Source organism: Diplotaxodon limnothrissa, linkage group LG3 (assembly GCF_057381915.1).
Source record: "Diplotaxodon limnothrissa isolate DT_005_m linkage group LG3, D_limnothrissa_male_GT1.1, whole genome shotgun sequence".
Taxonomy (NCBI): Eukaryota; Metazoa; Chordata; class Actinopteri; order Cichliformes; family Cichlidae; genus Diplotaxodon; species Diplotaxodon limnothrissa.
In genome coordinates this window covers 27072000-27077633 of record NC_140598.1, presented here as the reverse complement: position 1 = coordinate 27077633, position 5634 = coordinate 27072000, and the positions used below count along the sequence as shown (strand labels likewise).

The 5634-nt window shown below is 60.0% G+C and overlaps 1 pseudogene; it reads right to left on the bottom strand.

Moving 5' to 3' along the window:
- Positions 1-276: 276 nt before the first annotated feature.
- Positions 277-5259, bottom strand: LOC146635151 (uncharacterized; annotated as a pseudogene).
- Between the last annotated feature and the right edge of the window lie 375 nt (positions 5260-5634).

Here is a 5634-nt window from a genome sequence, read left to right as displayed (position 1 = left end):
GAAACACTGACATGGAGTCTAACTCAACGATCCTGCGCCGGAGGAAGCTCCATCGCTCTGTTAAGTAGCTCCCCCGACGATCCTGATCAGAAGCAGGTGTGTGGTAAGCTAGGCGTGACCAGCAGCTGGCAGGGCCACACCCATCAGGCCTGCAGGTGGCTGTCCTTCATCCTCCAGCCTCACACACACACACACACACACACCAGCATGGAACACAAGAGCACAGTGCAGCAAACATACATCCAATACACTAATAACAATAAAGGTCCACACTGTTCACGAACCCCGAGTCCCCGGCACCGGGTCCGTGACAGTACCCCCCCTCAAAGGGTCGACTCCCGACGACCCAAAACAAAACCACAGAACAACCAACCCAGGGCGGGTGGCGGGGGGTCCAGGACGGAGGGCCCCAAAACCACTCCGCTAAACAGCCACCACAAAGCAACAAAAGAAAAACACAGTTCAACAGTTCAATCCCCCGGTCCAGTGGCAGCAAACAGTTCTGGCGGCCGACCTGTAGGACGGCAAAACAAGCGGGACCCGCTGCGGGTTAGGCAGTGGCGGCAAAAAAGTTCAGGTGGCCTACCTCTAACCCCTTGATGGAAACGCAGGAGCTCCGGCGGGCGGCCATGGGTCCGGCAGCCGCGGTGGAACGGTTCTGGTGGCCTGCCACGGGTCCGGTGGCGGCGGCGTTGCTCCTCCGGCGGCCTGCCACGGGTCCGGTGGCGGCGGCATTGTAGCTCCCGCCTCAGCACAACCCATGATTCTCGATGTACCGGCCGGGCTGCAGGACGTGGCGGCCGGGCTGCAGGACGTGGCGGCCGGGCTGCTGGACGTGGCGGCCGGGCTGCTGGACGTGGCGGCCCCTCCGGCACGCCGACCTCCAGCTCTGGCTCAGCGGATCCCTCCGGACCTCCGAGCTCCTCCGGTGGCAGCGCGGGCTCACCAGGCTCGCTGAGCTCCTCTGCTGGCAACGCCGGTCCCTCCGGCTCGTTGAGGTCCGCCAGCAGCGGTGCGGGCTTCTCAGTGGGTGGCTCGCTGAGCTGCTCCAGCTCACAGTGCTCCTCCGGCATTAGCTCGCTGGGCTCCCCCGGCTCACAGTGCTCCTCCGGCATTAGCTCGCTGGGCTCCTCCGGCTCGCCGAGCTCCTCCGGCTCGCTGAGCTCTACAGCTGGCGACGCGGGCTCCCCTCGCTCGCTGAGCTCCTCCGGCTCGCTGAGCTCCTCCGGCATTAGCTCGCTGAGCTCCTCCGGCTCGCTGTGCTCCTGCTCGAGCATGCTGAGCTCCTCCTCGAGCATGCTGAGCTCCTCCGGCTCGCCGAGCCCCTGCTCGGGCATGCTGAGCTCCTCCGGCTCGCCGAGCCCCTGCTCGGGCATGCTGAGCTCCTCCGGCTCGCCGAGCCCCTGCTTGGGCATGCTGAGCTCCTCCGGCTCGCCGAGCCCCTGCTCGGGCTCTCCGGGCTCCGGCTCGCAGGGCTGCACGGCTGGCCGTGCGGGCACCTCCCGCTCCCTGAGCTCCTGCTCCGCTTCGCTGAGCAGCTCCTCCCGCTCTCCGGGCTCCTGCTCCGGCTCGCAGGGCTCAACAGCTGGCCGTGCGGGCACCTCTGGCTGCGCTTCAGCCACAGATGGATGATCCGGAGGCGAAGATGGTGATGCGGTGTCCGCAGGTGGGGAAGGTGAAGGTAGAGCCGGTGAAGAAGATGGCCGAGGGGTGACTGCATGCGGATGGGATGATGACGGCGCTACAACCGCAGATGGTGAAGCCGCCAGTGGCGTGGAGACTGCTGAATGAGGCCACGCTAGTTGTACTGTTGGCCGGCTTGCAGCAGCGTCAGCGGTGTCACCATCCACTGAAAACAAAAAAGCAGATGGGGTGAGAAATGAAAAAGTGTCCTTATTACTCACCACAGCCGGTTCTTGAGATGTCCGGGAGGGCGGCTGCGGTGAGGAACGCCGGCGGCGCGAACGTAGTTTCCGGGTAGACGTCGGGACCGGCGTATCAGGCTGAAGAACCCCAGGCTGGCCGAGTAGGGAGGCAGCCTGGATCGGAGAGTGGAGGTGAAGGGTGTTGAGCAGGAAATCCGCCACAATCGGAAAAAGATTGTCCAACACCCAGGGAAAACAAGTCAGTGTTTCCTGCAACCGCTTCTCCACAGCACAACATAAACCCTCCGCGTGCGCTTCCAGCCACAGTTCACATAGACGATTTACTTTGTCTGTCACCTCCCTCCTGAACCTCTCCGAAAGGTCCGCTGGGTCCATCGGGCAGGATCGTTCTGTCACGGTCTGGAGGGCAGACCGTGGGGGATGTAGGAGAAAGGACCCAAAACGCAGACTTAATGGAATGAACAGTGGGTTTATTTACAGTGAGGTAATTGTACACCACACATTAAATCTCCAAAAGTGCTCCCTCGACTCCCGTGACGTGTCTTCTCCCAAGTGCTGGTATCCCGTGCTCTCTGCCCCTGTGCCTTCACACACCCCGTGTGTCTTGCAGTCCTGTGTTCCGCTGTCCTCCTGGGGAAAAACACAGACACAGCCGTTATGGCACCAACTCCGGCAGGCATACACTTTAACAACACTAGAAACACTGACATGGAGTCTAACTCAACGATCCTGCGCCGGAGGAAGCTCCATCGCTCTGTTAAGTAGCTCCCCCGACGATCCTGATCAGAAGCAGGTGTGTGGTAAGCTAGGCGTGACCAGCAGCTGGCAGGGCCACACCCATCAGGCCTGCAGGTGGCTGTCCTTCATCCTCCAGCCTCACACACACACACACACACCAGCATGGAACACAAGAGCACAGTGCAGCAAACATACATCCAATACACTAATAACAATAAAGGTCCACACTGTTCACGAACCCCGAGTCCCCGGCACCGGGTCCGTGACAGTCTTAGTGATCGCTGGTTCGTCTGTGTTGTTTCCCCTCGGTCTCCCTGCGTCTCTCCGTGTATAGTTCTCCGGATCTCCCTGCATCTTCGGTTCTGGTTTGTGTTGTTAGTTTACCCAGTTTAGGTTTCAGTTTCATGTTCCTAGCGCCCTTGTTGTTTGCATTTTTGTTGTTAATAAACACTCACCTGCATCAGAGCTGCCGCCTTTTGGTCCTATATAATTCCACACGGCTTGCCCCCGCAAACCGTGACAGAACGAACCAGCCACCATGGACCCAGCGGCAGTAAATCCGTCCGAGGAGCTCCAGGACGACATCACATACAATGTGGAGATCCTTCTCAGCCTATGGCTGGAACATCCCCCGGAAGAGCTTCGCCGCGCAGCAGAAGACCGGCTGCAACGGCTCTTTTCCGGCCTGCCATGGCTATTGGACTCGCTTCCTCCGACCATGCAGGCTTTTCTCCGGCTCACACCGCACCTTCTCTCAGCCACTCCTGCCTCGCTGCCCGACTCGCCGGATGTGATCTTGCCCGGCCCGTCGGAGCCGTCTGCGGGGAGGAGACGCCAATCGCGCCGCAAGCGCGCCACCCCACAGCCGGACGTTCGGGCTTCTAAATCGCCGGCTGTGGTGAGTGAGGACTCTTTTTCATTTTCGGACTGCATGACTGTTCATTCAGGGGCTGCGTTTTGTGTGGCGGATATCAACGCGAGCTGCTTATCGCCTGTGCAGCTACCGGCAGCTAAGTTAGCTCCCCCGCAGCCACTCTCAGCTCAGTTTCCTGTGCTTCCTTCAGTTCAGTCTCCTGTGCCACCCTCAGTTCAGTCTCCTGTGCCACCCTCAGTTCAGTCTCCTGTGCCACCCTCAGTTCAGTCTCCTGTGCCACCCTCAGTTCAGTCTCCAGTGCCACCCTCAGTTCAGTCTCCAGTGCCGCCTGTAGCGCAGGCCCCAGTAGCTCCAGTGCCGCCTGTAGCGCAGGCCCCAGTAGCTCCAGTGCCCCCGCTACCCGTAGCTCTGGCTCCAGCATTACCGGTTCCACTCATTCACTGCATGCAGGGAGAAAATTTAAGGTCCAGTCAGGGAGTTTCTCGCACTTTAGCTGCTTCAGGCACCGTTCTGCACTCCAGGGCTTCCCCAGAGGCTAGGTCTCAGTCCCCAGCTGATTCTGGACCCCTGAAGATTAAGCAGCCCTCAGAGAACAACTCCGTGTCAGTGCTGTCTGAGCAGGGCCAGTGCTCAGCACAGCATCCATTGCCTTCGTGTCTGCCAGAGGACTCCATGCCTGCTGGCTTTGTGATGGCTTCTGCTGGAGGGTCCGAGGGACCGCTCCGGCCTTTGTCTTGTGTCTCCGCTGGAGGGTCCGAGGGACCGCTCCGGCCTTTGTCTCCTGTTTCAGCTGGAGGGCCCGAGGAGCCCGTCCAGCCTCCTGCTTCGTCAGCTGGAGGGCCCGAGGAGCCCGTCCAGCCAGCAACAGCTGCAGCCTCATCGCCAGCTGCAGCCTCATCGCCAGCTGCAGCCTCATCGCCAGCTGCAGCCTCGCCTGGCCCAGCTTCATCCGAGTCTTCAGCCTCGCCTGGCCCAGCTTCATCCGAGTCTTCAGCCTCGCCTGGCCCAGCTTCATCCGAGTCTTCATCCTCGCCTGGTCCGGATCACCATCGCCTGAGTGGCCGCCGTTGCCTTCCGCACGGCCGGCCCCCGGACCGCCGTCGCCTGAGTGGCCGCCGTTGCCTTCCGCACGGCCGGCCCCCGGACCAGTGCTGTCGTCGCCGCCGTTGCCTTCCGCACGGCCGGCCCCCGGACCAGTGCTGTCGTCGCCGCCGTTGCCGTCCGCACGGCCGGCCCCCGGACCAGTGCTGTCGTCGCCGCCGTTGCCGTCCGCACGGCCGGCCTCCCGAACTGTATCCACGTCGCCGCCGTTGCCGTCCGCACGGTCGACCCCCTGAACTGTATCCACGTCGCCGCCGTTGCCGTCCGCACGGTCGACCCCCTGAACTCTTTTTGTCTTGGACTCCTGTGCTGTCGGCCTCCTGGCCGGCCCCCTGAACTCTTCTGCTTGGGACTCTGTTTTCCTGTGCTCTGGTGTGCCTTTCTTTTTGTTTTGGACTCGTGTTTTTGTTTTTCTTTTTGTCTTTGACCTTCTGGTGCTCCTGTTTTGTTTTGCCCCGAGCCCTCCGTCCTGGACCCCCGCCGCCCGCCCTGGTCGGGTTGTTTTCTGTTTTTCTGGCTTTTTTTTTGTTGGGCTGTCTGGAGCCAGCCTTTGAGGGGGGGGTCCTGTCATGGTCCGGAGTCTGCGACTCCGTGTTTTTGTTTAGTCTATTAGTATTCTGTGGTTTTGGTTACCTTGGGTGTTTGTATTCTTCTGTTCATGTTCCTATGTTCTGTGTCCCCCAGTCTGTGTTTAGTTGGTGTGTTATGTCATTGCGTGTATGTGTTTCCTGTTTTATTGTGAAGGTCTGCGTCTTATGTGAGTGTTTTCAGTTTGCCTCCCTGGTCTCGTAATGTTAATCACACCCAGCTGTGTCTCCCACCTGTGTGTAATCTCCCTGTGTTCTAAGTGTATTTAAGTTGTATTTTCTGTCTTAGTGATCGCTGGTTCGTCTGTGTTGTTTCCCCTCGGTCTCCCTGCGTCTCTCCGTGTATAGTTCTCCGGATCTCCCTGCATCTTCGGTTCTGGTTTGTGTTGTTAGTTTACCCAGTTTAGGTTTCAGTTTCATGTTCCTAGCGCCCTTGTTGTTTGCATTT